The sequence below is a fragment of the Canis lupus genome, chromosome 17 (genome assembly GCF_003254725.2).
Source record: "Canis lupus dingo isolate Sandy chromosome 17, ASM325472v2, whole genome shotgun sequence".
Taxonomy (NCBI): Eukaryota; Metazoa; Chordata; class Mammalia; order Carnivora; family Canidae; genus Canis; species Canis lupus.
The window spans coordinates 4,580,746-4,593,355 of NC_064259.1; the positions used below are offsets into that span (position 1 = coordinate 4,580,746).

A 12,610-nucleotide genomic window follows, 5' to 3' on the forward strand; every position below is an offset into this window, starting at 1 on the left:
TTTTTTTTTTTACCTTGTGAGAAAACCAAAAACTCTCCGCCAAAACCTGACACTGTGAACGCCTTTCTTCTGGAGCTGACAGGTGCTCGTCTGAAGTCTCAGCTCCGACAGGCAGCCCATCGGAGGATGTTGAACCTCTTGACGATAAAATAAATGTCAGATCTTAAATTCGGAAGAGGAGTGTAGGAGAGCAGATATACACTGACATTTTGGGAACTCTGAGCTAGCTCAGAGAAGAAAAATGCTATTAAATATCATTCGGAACTTTTCTCTCGATTTATGTAATAGTGATGTACGTTTCCTAACTCTAAGTAGGCGAGCAGGTGCGCTGAGTGAATAGGCTCTCCCTTGACTGAAGGAAGCCCAGGAGAGAGACCCTTTCTTTATCCCGAACTCCCATGGGTACGATACTTAAATTCATTTTATTTTATTTTTTTTAAATTCATTTTATTAAAACATCGTGACCTTAATATATGTGCTGCCACAGCAAGCACAAAACTTTGTAATTTTATTTTTTTAATAAAATTTTATTTATTTATTTGAGAGAGAAGAGAGAGAGAGCACAACCAGGGAGGGGCAGAGGCAGAGGGAGAAGCAGATCCCCGCTGAGCAGGGAGCCCAAGGTGGGGCTCGATCCCAGGACCCCGGGATCATGACCTGAGCCGAAGGCAGACGCTCAACCGCTGAACCACCCAGACGTCCCAATATCGGGATGTTCTGTTTGCCCCTGTGCCTGGGCCATTCTCTCTACCCTCAAGCTTGCCCACCGCATTAAGAGACTGCTTTAATTAGGAGCTAAGGTAGCCATCCACTGTTGCTTTATGCAAATAAAAATAAATGCACGTATACCTGAGGTTTCCAGAGTGTTCAGGGCAAAACACCTACCGCCGTGTACTTGGCTCTTTGTACTTCCTGTGTTTACAGACCTTTCCATTTTAGTGCTTGGGAGGCCCTGTGCTCGGTCTGCAGCGGCCTGGCGTCCGGAGTGTGGATGTTCACAGTTTATTTACCCAGTGTCCGGCTTGGATTGTTTTTCCGCCTTTGGTATTTCAGACGGGACCGCTGTGACTAACTTTAGACACCACTCACATGCCCAGAAGTGGGGTTTCTGGGTCAGTGGGTAAACGTAGGCAAAGGTTTGTAGATTTTGACAAAAAAACTCTTTTCATGTGCTGTATTATTTTGAACTTCAACCGGTACACCCACACTTTACCATTCTTCTGCTTTTACTGGTTTGATAGGCTTTTAAAAAATCACATTTTATGTGCTTCAACTTATATAAGGTTATAGGAAATATTGTAACGAACATTTTTTTTAATTCTATGGATGAATTCCTAGAAATGGGGCTCCTTTTTTATTATTATGTTTATTTATTTGCACAATAGAAAGACAACTTATGCTAACAATTTAAAGGTTTAATTTTTCATTAATTAGAATTTTATTATTATTTTTTATATAAATTTATTTTTTATTGGTGTTCAATTTGCCAACATATAGAATAGCGCCCAGTGCTCGTCCCATCAAGTGCCCTCCTCAGTGCCCTCACCCAGTCACCCCCACCCCCGGCCCACCTCCCTTTCCACCACCCCTAGTTCGCTTCCCAGAGGTAGGGGTCTCTCATGTTCTGTCTCCCTTTCTGATATTTCCCACTCATTTTTTCTCCTTTCCTCTTTATTCAGAAATGGGGCTCCTTGATCAAAAGATTTAGACACTATTAAGGGCATTAGTGAGTATTGCCTGTTGCCCGTCCAAAAGTCCTATCATTGCATTTGCCTTTTGTTTTAAAGATTTTATTTATTTATTTGACAGAGAGAGAGAGAGCATGAGCAGGGGTGAGGACAGGGGGAGAAGCAGACGGCCCGCTGAGGAGGGAGCTGGACACGGGGCTCGATCTCTGGACCCTGAGATCATGACCTGGGCCGAGGGCAAACACTTCACCGACGGAGGCCCCCAGGCGCCCCTGCATTTCCTTTAGTCGTGTTGATGGGTTTTTCCTTGACTCTAACCCAGTTATTATAATTTAGATAATGTGCAGCTGATTTTTACAGGTGGAGAACGAACCCTATCATTTTCTGTGTGCATTAATCAGGGCACGAGCACTTGAGATACACCAAGGTCGGGGAGCTGGGGGAGGACAGACCCGAGGCCAGAAGCCAGCGCCCTGGTTCCCAGGAAGAGAAGCCTGGCACGTTTTCTGCGTGAGTTCACACCATGGTCCTCTGGGCAATTTTCACATAAATTTATTGGGCCAAAATGAGTGTTTTTATTTCGCTGTAGTGAAAAATCACACTTAATTGCCAGTAGTTACTAAGCCATCCACTCGGCAAATATTGACTTTCCACATACGGCGTATCGTACTGGCCGTGATGCCGCACGTTATACCAGGTAGTCGACGTTACACGGCCATCAAATCCTCCCGGTTCCTATGGAAGCTTCGAAGCTACTAGAAGAGGCGATTCCTTTGAGCAACGTTACCGCAGCTTTTCCCCTGGCCAGGAGCTCTGGAGGGTCGGTGGCACTGCCCCTCCGCCACGCCAGCGCCATCGTGGGTTCTCTGGGTACCGGGCTGAGCCAGGCACACCCAGATCGCTGCCCTGGAGAGGGCATGTCCTGGAGGGGCCGCAGAATCAGCGAGATAAGGGAGTGAAACAAGACAGTGGCAAGTGCCCGGGACGAGGGGAAAGCCTGGAAGGACGTCGAGAAGCCTGTGTGGGGGGAGTGGGAGGGGACCCTGGCAGTTTCGGGGGGGGAGGAACCCGACGGGGTCATGGTGCTGCAGGTGCAGCCCCAGAAAGCAGCCCAGCCCCTCCCTCCGCCTCACAGGGGGCATGTGGGGCCAAGCCGCTGGGAGGGGAGAGGACAGGAGACCCGGCCTCGCACAGCCCCCCGAACTGGGCCTTCTGGAACTCCGGGAAATCCGTGCACGGCCCCCGTCGTGTCCAAGGCCCGCGCTAACGTGTGAACGAGGGAAACACTGCGCGGCCGTCGTGGGTTCCCTTCTCTTTGGTGCTGTTCTCCTAGACTAATGACTCTCAGGTGACCTGACAGTTTTCCGTCTGCCAGAGAACACGGTCCCCTTAGACCCATTATCGCTTCGACGGCTCCGTCCCTCCCCGATGCAGACTTCTGAGGCTCTGCGTCTGCTCCCGTGGCCGCGGGCCCCGCACACCCCGGCTCCGCACCCGGTCCTGGGAGGAAAAGGCCAGGCTGGGACAACGGGCTGGAAGTAAATATGGTTCGTAGACGCGGGTTATTGTGGGTTATTCCCAGCAGGAACGCTTCCCCCTGGAAGCCTGCTCCCAGCTTGTCGCTGCTGTTTTCCTGGGAATAATTTGAAGTTCACCTCTCCGTTTCCCTTCAGGAAAGGTTGCATCAGTTTATTTGATTAGGTTTGACTCCCCCAGGGGTGGGCTTTGAACAAAGCTGCACGTTCCGGAAACCATGAGCAGGTTCTGCAGTTGGAGCCCCGGCCCTGCTCTTCCGGGCTCCTCTGCTCGTGCACCCGGACCCACGCCTCCATGTCTGAGCTCATTTTGAGTGAGTTTTGTGCTTCTGTTTTTATATCTAATAGAGCTCCCAATGTTGTCTGGGTGAAGGATGAAGCGTGGGGGGTGGCTGAGGCTTTGGGAACAGGTGGGGCATTGAGGGGGCTCCCGACATCACCAGGATTGCTTCTCTGTGTCATGAGTTTGGTGGCTCTCTCCATCCAGCGGGCTCATCTGCACTTGGGGTCTCCTCCGCCCGGGCCAGGAGGGCGAGATTGGAGCGGCCTTGCCTGTGTTCTCTTATAGCGAACATCTAGAGAGAGAACATATATGTTCTAGAATAGTGGGTAAGGGACTGAGGCTGGGGTCTGGCTATGCAAGTAATGTCGGGAGTCGTCTCTTTGACTCTGTGGGACGGAGCTGCGGAGGGTGGGCCCTTGCTGACCTCCTGGTGGGCCTGTGTGAGGACACACCGAGGGCCAGCCCTCCTCATCCAGAGGTTAGGAGGCTCGAGTGAGACGAGAGATTTTCCCCTCCGGATATTAGCATTTACAGTCTTTGGCGTTGACTCTGGGGGAAGACGGAGGAGCCTTCATGTGATTATGACCCATCTTCTCATTGGGGAACCTGAGTGCTGGGCTGATTCCTGCATTTTAGCTGACTAAATGGTCTCATGGTTACCGTCATTAAGCCAGGTATCTCATTTAACAACTGGACGGTTCTCCGTGATGGAAAATATTCTTCCCAGGTGGGGAATGTTCAGAACATCAATGGTGCATTTCCTCAGAGGGCAGCCTCTCATGTTTTCTTCCAAGCTGGGACAGCCGGGTGCGCTGTCGCCCCTTTGTGTGCTGTGGGTGGCCTGGTGGGGGAAGGAGCCCTTCCAGGCTCCAGCAGGTGGAGCATTAAGGTGGGTGGTGGGGAGAGTGGTGGGGTGAGCTGTGGGGTGAGCCATCGGGTGAGGGTTTGGGACCTGGTGCAGCCCGGTCCGCTGTGCAGGAAGGAAGCATGGGCTTCCCGAGTCAGGAGACTCGGGATAGAATCCTGGAAGGGCCACTTGTTGCCTTGGGCACATCGTTCATCTTCCCCAACCTCATGTCTCCCGATGTGTTAAGTGAGGACCATTGAGCTGACTCCCTGTCTCCCCAGGGTTGATTGATCAAGTGCAAAATAGAAGGTGGAACACAGAAGCCAGAGAACATGGCACTGATCCTACGAGCATCACAATTGTTATCCAGCGTATGCGATGAGGAAATAGTTACCCGGGGACCTCCTCTATTCTGGCTGCGCAGGGCGAGTGAGCTGGACGTTGCTTGGCTCCTTGGTTGTTGGGGAAAGCACTCGTCCTCTCCACCCCTGGGACACCCGCATCGCCCCGCTGAGGCAAGTCTTTTCCTCCCTAACTAGGCGGTCAAGGCGAGAACAAAATCATGCCTGGCAGTTTTTCCTTGGAGGATTGTTTTTTTTTCCCCCCGATTGTTGAATGGTAATACCCTCCTTGTGGTGCTTCCATCCGTGACGGGGAAGAGAGCAAATAAATGCAGACCTGCTCGTAGCGTACGTCAGAGAATGGCTGTGGGGTGCCAGACAGGGAAGGTGACAGGGAGTGATGGGTGCGGGCGCGGGGGGATGCCCCGCGGTTTTATGTGGGTGATCAGAGGATTGAGAGGACGCGGGGGATATAATGGGCTGCGGGCCATCGTGCTCTGGAAAACATGAAGATTGGTGACGTGGTTGTCACAGTCGTCACACTGCTGGGGTGACATACGATTCCTTAGGCTTGTCCTGCTTGTTTCCTAAAAATAGAGCCCTCTCACGGTTCTCAGGCTGCTGCTGCACTGGGAAGGGAGTCGAGGCCCGTGGACCAGAATGCCGTGGATCCTGCCCACTTCCACGCACGGTGGCCACGATTAGTCATTACCGATGAGCCCCGATGATGCCCAAAGGTAGAGCCCACAGGAGAGCTCTTTCGCGGGGGCGATGTGTGCTGGTCAGGGAGAAGCAGCCCTGTTCCCCAGTGGGGCTTACCTGTCTGTCCCCGTTGGCAGATGCCACTCGCTGCCGCTTCCAGATCTCGAGCTGGGGAGCCTGAATGTGGCTGCGCTCCCACGTGGGCTGCTGGGCTTGCAGGGGGTGGCAGGGAGAGCTCCTCCTTGGAGCACAGGGGCTTTAGAGGCTCCCGTGGGCTTTCCCACAAGAAGTGTCCCCAAAGCTCGGGGTGTGCGGGCTGAGCCCTGTGGCCCATGCTGACCTCTTTCTGGAGCATGTCCTGGAGCCCGTGGGTCTCCGTGGGCTGGAGTGCCAAGGGGGGAAACAGAAGTGTCCTTTACAGGCTGCACCCCTGTCAGGAGTGCTGGTCCCGCTCCGTCCTGGGAGGCTGACATCACGGCTTATGGGCGACGTGTTCAGCGTTCGGTGGCTTTTTCAGGAAGGACTCGGGTCCTCCAGTCCTTGCCGGGGTCCTGACCTGGAGCTGGAGAGGGGTTCCTAGCAGAAATTTCCAGAGCGTCTGTGAGCTTTGCTCAGGATTCCTCAGTCGGCCCCACACGTGGAGGCCCAGATGCCAACCCGTGCAATGAAGGTGAGCAGACTTTCCTGGAAAGGGCCAGATCGTGAGTCATTTAGGTTTTACTGGTTTTTCTTTGTTTGTGATTTGGTTGTTTTGTCATCTTTAAAAAGGTATAAGAGTGTTCTGAGGTTGAGCGCCGTCCGAGGCAAAGGCCTCACAAACCCGGCTTGAAAGGCTGGAGGGAGCTCCTGCCAGCCCAGTGCCGCCCTGCCTGCTGCCCGCTCCCTGATACGGTCTGGTCTGCCTCAGGGGCAGGGAGGGGGTGGGCTCAGGGGGCCACACATTTTCCCACAGCAGTGGGGTGCATGCTGGAGAGGCTCTGAAGCCTCCAGACCCGTTCCTCCCCTGGCTTCGGTGCGGCCCCTCGGTCCTCTGTCCGGCCTGCATACGTTCTCTGCGCCCTGTCCCCATCCCGGCTGAATCCCCCCACCCCCGAGCACACAGGCTGCCTTGTTGTGTGTCGGTCGTATCCACTGCCCTGAGTGATATATTCTCCACCCCCCCGCACCCCCGTGGAGTGTAGGCTCCCGGAGGGCAGGGCCGTCTGTCCATCTGCTCAGAGTGGACATCCCCGGTGACTGGAACGGCGCTGGAACCAGACACGGTGGGGTTGGTGACTGGGTGGATGGAGGTCTCTGCCCGCTGTTGCAGCAGGTGCGAGCTGAGTACCAACGCTTTCCGGGGTTTTCTCCACCCCAGCACCATCGATCTGCATTTGAGAAATTGTGGTGTGTGCGTTCACGTGTTAAGAAACGAAATCCAACCAAGTAGATTTGAAGACTCTGCCTCTGTGTGTGTGTCTCTCATGAATAAATAAATAAAATCTTAAAAAGCTGACTGATAACCTAAGGCAGTGAGTGTATGGTTTGCATGAGAAAGGCAGAGAGAGGCAGAGACACAGGCAGAGGGAGAAGCAGGCTCCATGCAGGGACCCTGACGCGGGACTCGATCCTGGGACTCCAGGATTGCACCCTGAGCCGAAAGCAGGCACTAAACCACTGAGCCACCCAGGGATCCTCCCCATGTTTGACTTTTAAAGCGTCGCTTGCTGGTAGCCACAGTGTTGTGTGTACGTGGGCACACTGGAGTCGAGACAGTAGGGCCTCTGTGTCTCCTGGGCGTTTCATGCGGGTGGGAGGTCGCAGCACCAGGCTTGTCCGGGCCTGGCGGGACGCGACTACCACACCTGAAGCTTGCGCGTGGACCATTTCATCCCCCTCAGCAGCGAGCATGCGAGTTCTCGGCCACAAATGCCGACCGTGTCCCAAGCGAGCCGCCCACCAGAGAGGCAGCTTGTGGCAGCAGGTCTGCAGATCCGCCCAGCCCTGGGGAGGAAGAGTCTCCAGGCCACGGCCCTGGCCAGCACTGGAAATTTCTCTAGGGTGTTGTCTGCAGGATTCGTCCGCGTGGGTGTCCTGGGGGCCTTGCTCCTGGAAGTCTTGGCCTGTTGGCCTCTCCTCCTGGGGGGGCGGTACAGACTGGGTGCCTTGCGGTGACGGGAGGCCGGGGGCCTGCCCTGTGGGACGAGTGGCTCCCATGACGTGGGCCTTCGGGGTACACCTGCTGCAGATGTTGCACACAATCAGGAAGCCCCTGTTCTCCCTCACTGTGCACGTGTGCTTGAAAGGGACAGAGCACCCCAAGCTGCACTGCACGTGTCTGCAGCTGCGGGTCGCTGGGAACTGGTCCCCTGCACGGTGGCAGCTCGGACAGCTGGGGACCCTCCCTCTGGTCTGCGGCTCCTGCTCCGTGGATGGGGCCTGCTCTTCCCCACCCGCCCCTGCAAACTCTTGAGTGCAGCGAAGCCCGTTTCAGGGAAATGCCTGAGCGCAGCCCCCCGGCCCCCAAACATGAACGATGTGTGGTTGCATCTGAGCGAGTGCTTGGGGTCCACTCTGCTCATCCTTGACACCCTTCCTGGAACGTCACTGCATTTGTCAGAATGTTAAAAACCACACAGAGTTTGATGGTTATAAATCAACAACAAACCTGTGCCACTAGAATTAGCACAGTGTTTCTCAGATTGTTAGTGTCACACTTGAGATAAGGCCATGGGGGAAAGCGCTGGCTTAAAAATGTTACCCTTTCCGCTTGAATCTGCATTTCAATAGGCTTATTTGGGTTTAAGTGGAAAAAGTAAAGTTCTTTTTTTTTTTTTTTAATAAGCTTTTTATTTTTGTACGGTTCAGATTTAGATGTGCAGATTTAGATTAGATTTAGGTTAGCAGATTTGGGTTTCAGTTTAGGAAAATGACGCAGATCGGAAGTCCAGAGAGCTCGCCTGCTCCTGCACCCAGCGTCCCTGACTAGTGACATCTGCAGGGGGGAGCTGAATTTGTCACAGCTCCTGAGCCGGCGCCGGGACATCCCTGATTGAAGTCCACACCTCATTCCCACGTCTGTGGTTTTTACCTAATGTCATTTCTCCTTCCCGGGACCCATCCCATCCAGGATACCACATGGCCAGACCTGCACTTCTTTTTTTTTTTTCCCCAAATTTTTATTTTAAAGATGTTTTTTATTGATTAATTCATGGGAGACACAGAGAAGCAGAGACATAGGCAGAGGAAGCAGGCTCCCTGCAGGGAAGGCTGGTGTAGGACTTGATCCCAGGACCCTGGGATCACGCCCTGAGCCGAAGCCAGGTGCCCCCTTCTCCCCTTTTTAAAGACTTTATTCTTAAATCATCTCAGCATCCAGCATAAGACTTGAACTCACAACCCGGAGGTCCAGAGTCACGTGCTCCTGATGGAGCCAACCGGGCGCCCCGGGACGCCACACTGCTTTCACTTCTCTGGTCTCCTTGGGCTTCTCGGGGCTGTGACAGTGTCTCAGACTTTCCTTAGTTCTGATGACCCTGATGGTTGTGGGGAAGACCACTCGGTTTTGCAGCCGCCACTTGCCTGGGGTTTGAGTGATGTTTCCCCTGTGATTAGGCTGCGGTTGTGGGTTTTGGGAAGAAGACCACAGAGACGCAAGGGCTGTGTCTGTCCCGCCACATCAGGGGGTCCGTGGGGTGGTCGTGACTCAGCGCGGCTGGCGCCGCCCGGGTCACCTGGCTGTGGGGTGGGCCAGCTTTCTCCACCAGGCAGTAAGCCCCGTCCCCACGTCCACGCTGTCCTCGCTGGAGGAAGTCACCGTGAGCAGCCACACGTAGAGTCGGGGGTGAGGCTCCAGTTCCTGGAGGCGGGGAGAGCAGCCTCCAAAACTACTTGGATTTTTTCTCTGCGTGTGAGAAGCCTCTTTGCTCTCCCGGTTATTTATTTATTTACATAGTCAGCCACTTACTTACACCAGGATGAGCTTATGGACATTCACTGTATTTTTTGTTTTGTTTTGTTTTTTAAAGGTTTTATTTATTCATTAGAGGCAGAGACCCAGGCAGAGGGAGAAGCAGGCTCCACGCAGGGAGCCCGACGTGGGACTCGATCCCGAGTCTCCAGGATCAGGCCCTGGGCAGAAGGTGGCCCTAAATTGCTGAGCCCCCCAGGCTTCCCCACTGTCTGTTTTTTATTATAATCCTGCTGCTTCGCTGCCCACATGGTTCCCACCTCAGCTGCTGGGAGCCCGTCCCTTTGGCTCCTGTGTGGCTGTGACATGTCCCCAGCAGTGTGGCTGGCTGCCCCGTTGGAGCACCTCCTTGCTTTGTGCGCTGCAGGACTCACCAGAATGAGCTGGAGCGTTTCCTGGGCAGGTCCTTCAATCTGCCATTGTAGCCTCGTTCCTTCTGTTGGGGCGCGACTGTTAGGAACCAAGATCTGGGCACGTGGGGTGCTTGCTGTGGGCGGGGTGCCCTTGCATCAGGGCGCGGTCGGCTGGTAGAGCTGCATGCTGTGAACCTGCGTGTTCGTACCTGTCTGAGCGGTCCTGCTGGGGCCGCGTGCGCCTCTATCAGGCTAACCGTGCGTGCCCGCCGGGGCCTCCGGCTCTGACCCAGGACCACCCCGACCATTCCAGCCGCCTCCCCTCGCTTGTCTGGGACCTTCCACTCCAGCGGCGAGAAGCCTGACTCCTGCCTTCCAGCCGTCCCCTGGCTTATTTGTTCATGTGGATGGTAGCCTCAGCGTTGTTGGCACACACCCCTGAGGAGGCAGCTTTATCCACCAGGGCTCGGGGGGCCTGTAGACAGTTCCGTCTGCCTGCGCTTTTGCAGATTCCACTGGTTTCCAGACCTACGCAGGTCAGCGCTTCCCCCACCCCTGCAGTGAGATTGGTTTGTGCGTTTGTAGTAGAGTAAGGGTCTCTCTTCACTGTCTGCTTTCCACCTGGGATACCCTGACTTCCTAAAGTTTTTTTTTTTTTTTTAAATGTGCATACATCCAGGTTCTCTCTCTGTGCTGTAAAGTTTTGTCTTACGGGTTTTGATAAATGCATAGCGGCACGCATGTACTATTACAGCATCATACAGAATACTTCCCACCCCCTACAACAGCCCCTGCGTCCCACCTAATCGGCCTTCCTCCTCCTCCTCCTCCCTCCTTCCCAGTCCCCTGTGATTGCCCATCTGTTTACTGATTCTACAGTTTGCCAATTCCAGAATGTCATATAATTAGAACCATACAGGATGTAGCCTTTAAAAAAAAAAAAGACTTTGTTTCTCAGGGTTTTAGGTTCGTAGCAAAATTGACGGCGAAGTACAGAGTTCCCACGTACACCGTGTCCCCACATGCGCACACTCCTTCATTTCACTCCTTCCCTGTTGACACCCTGCCCCAGAGGGGGCCTCTGGTCCGTGGGTGAGTCATCGTAATCACCCCCAGGTTTACTGTGTTAGCTCAGGCTGCCGTCCCAAAACACTGTAGACCAGGCAGCTTAAACAACAGTTTATTCCCCACAGTTCTGGAGGCCGGAAGTCTGAGAGCAGGTGCCAATGTGGTCAGGTTCTGGTGAGAACTCTCTTTCTTCTCCCTGTGTCCTCACATGAAGATGAGAGGCAATGAGGGGAGGGAGAGGGAGAGACCCAGATGGTCCTCTCTTGAAGGCCACAGGCCTGTTGGACCGAAGCTCCACCCCGTATGACCTCATGTAACCTTCATTACCTCCTAAAGGCATAGAGTCCCATCAAGGGTTAGGGCGACAGCATAGGAGTTTGGGGAGAAGGGACACAGTTGGATTTGGGTTCACTCGCAGTGTTGGACATTGTGTGGGTTTTGACAATCGTATAATGACATGTATCCCCCAACGCAATAGCATTCCGAGTAGTTGCACGGTCCTAAAAAATCCTCTTGGCTCTGCCTATGTATCCCCCTTTCCCTCCCTGGCAGTCACTGGTGTCCGTAGTTTCACGTGTCCCCGAATGTCATATATTCTGAATCACACAGATGCAGCCTTTTCAGATTGGCTTCTTTCTTTCAGTAATATGCATTTATGTTCCCCCTCATGTCCTTTCATGGCTTCATAGCTCATTTCATCGTAGCTCTGAATAATAGTTTATTGTCTGGACACAGCACCAGTTTAAACAAACTGGGGTATTTCATTCCCCCACTGAAGGGGACACCTAGGTTGCTTCCAAGGTTTGGCATTTGCAAATGAAGCTGCTCTGCACGTCCCTGTGTAAGTTTTCCTGGGAATGCAAGTGTTCAAATTAGTTGGGTATAAATCCCTGGCTACGCAGCTGCTGGAAATAGTGAACTTTTACCATCGAGCTGTCATCCTCTCCTTGGGAGGTGGTAATATCCCTTGCATCTTCCTGAAGGATCAGGATAATCAGCCCTTGGATAAGTCAGCATCTCTACAGTTAACTTTCTACTCGGCTACCATTCTCATGTTCCTGCGGCCACTGACAGCCCCAAATTATGAGGCTGCAGCTTTCCACCAGCCCTGCCAACATGGAAGCGCTCCAGTAAGGCCCGGGAAGCTCCAAGGCAGAACTGAAATTCCTCCCTCTTGTGTCTTTGCAGACCTAGGAGGCCCCACTCTCCTGTGCAAAGGAGGGCTAGCAGGATGGTTCACTGCCTGTGCATTTGTGTCCTGCACACTGCCACTCCGGGCTTGGACAGGTTACCCAGTCTCTGTGCCCTGGTTTCCTCATTTGTAGAATTGGAATAATGGCAAATCTTTCGAGTCTCAAAGTCATAGTGTGGATAAATGAGATAATTTATGAAAGTGATTAACATGATGCCTGATGCACATGAAACTATGTGTGTGTGTGTGTGTGTGTGTGTGTGTGTGTAATACGAAGATCTGCCTGTGACGAGCACTGTTGAGAGGGTAGGAAACAGCAGCTAGCCTGGAATAATGTGTTATCAAGTTGGGGAGATAATAAAAAAAAAATTGGGGAGATCAGCTCACCCATACAGCAGACTTGGAAAGCCACGCTCACCCCGAGAGTCATAAGGAAGATGAAATGAAAGCCAATATGCAGAGTCTAGCCCAGCGCCTGGCAGACGCGGGTCCTCTGCTGTGGTGTTGCCAGGGGTGAGGCATTTGTCGGCCTTCAGCCCAGGTGGGCTCTGGAGCCTGTGGACCTGGTGGGAGTGCTGGAGACTCAGCGACGCAGACCAGTGGCTCTCAGGCTTCGCTGTGGAGGAGAATCCCCAGGAAGGCTCCTGGAGGC

The 12,610-nt window shown here is 53.5% G+C and overlaps 1 protein-coding gene across 3 annotated transcripts in view; it reads left to right on the plus strand.

Moving 5' to 3' along the window:
- Positions 1–12,610, plus strand: part of RNF144A (ring finger protein 144A) — a 117,783-nt gene that overhangs the window by 58,628 nt on the left and 46,545 nt on the right. The window contains exons 1-2 of one of the 3 annotated variants that reach the window (XM_049095374.1): positions 5,287–5,431; positions 5,914–6,066. The exons of the other annotated variants lie outside the window; for them this stretch is intronic. The gene's annotated coding sequence lies outside the window, so the exon portion shown is untranslated. Of the gene's footprint in view, positions 1–5,286; positions 5,432–5,913; positions 6,067–12,610 lie in introns of those variants that run through there. 3 annotated transcript variants of the gene reach the window in all.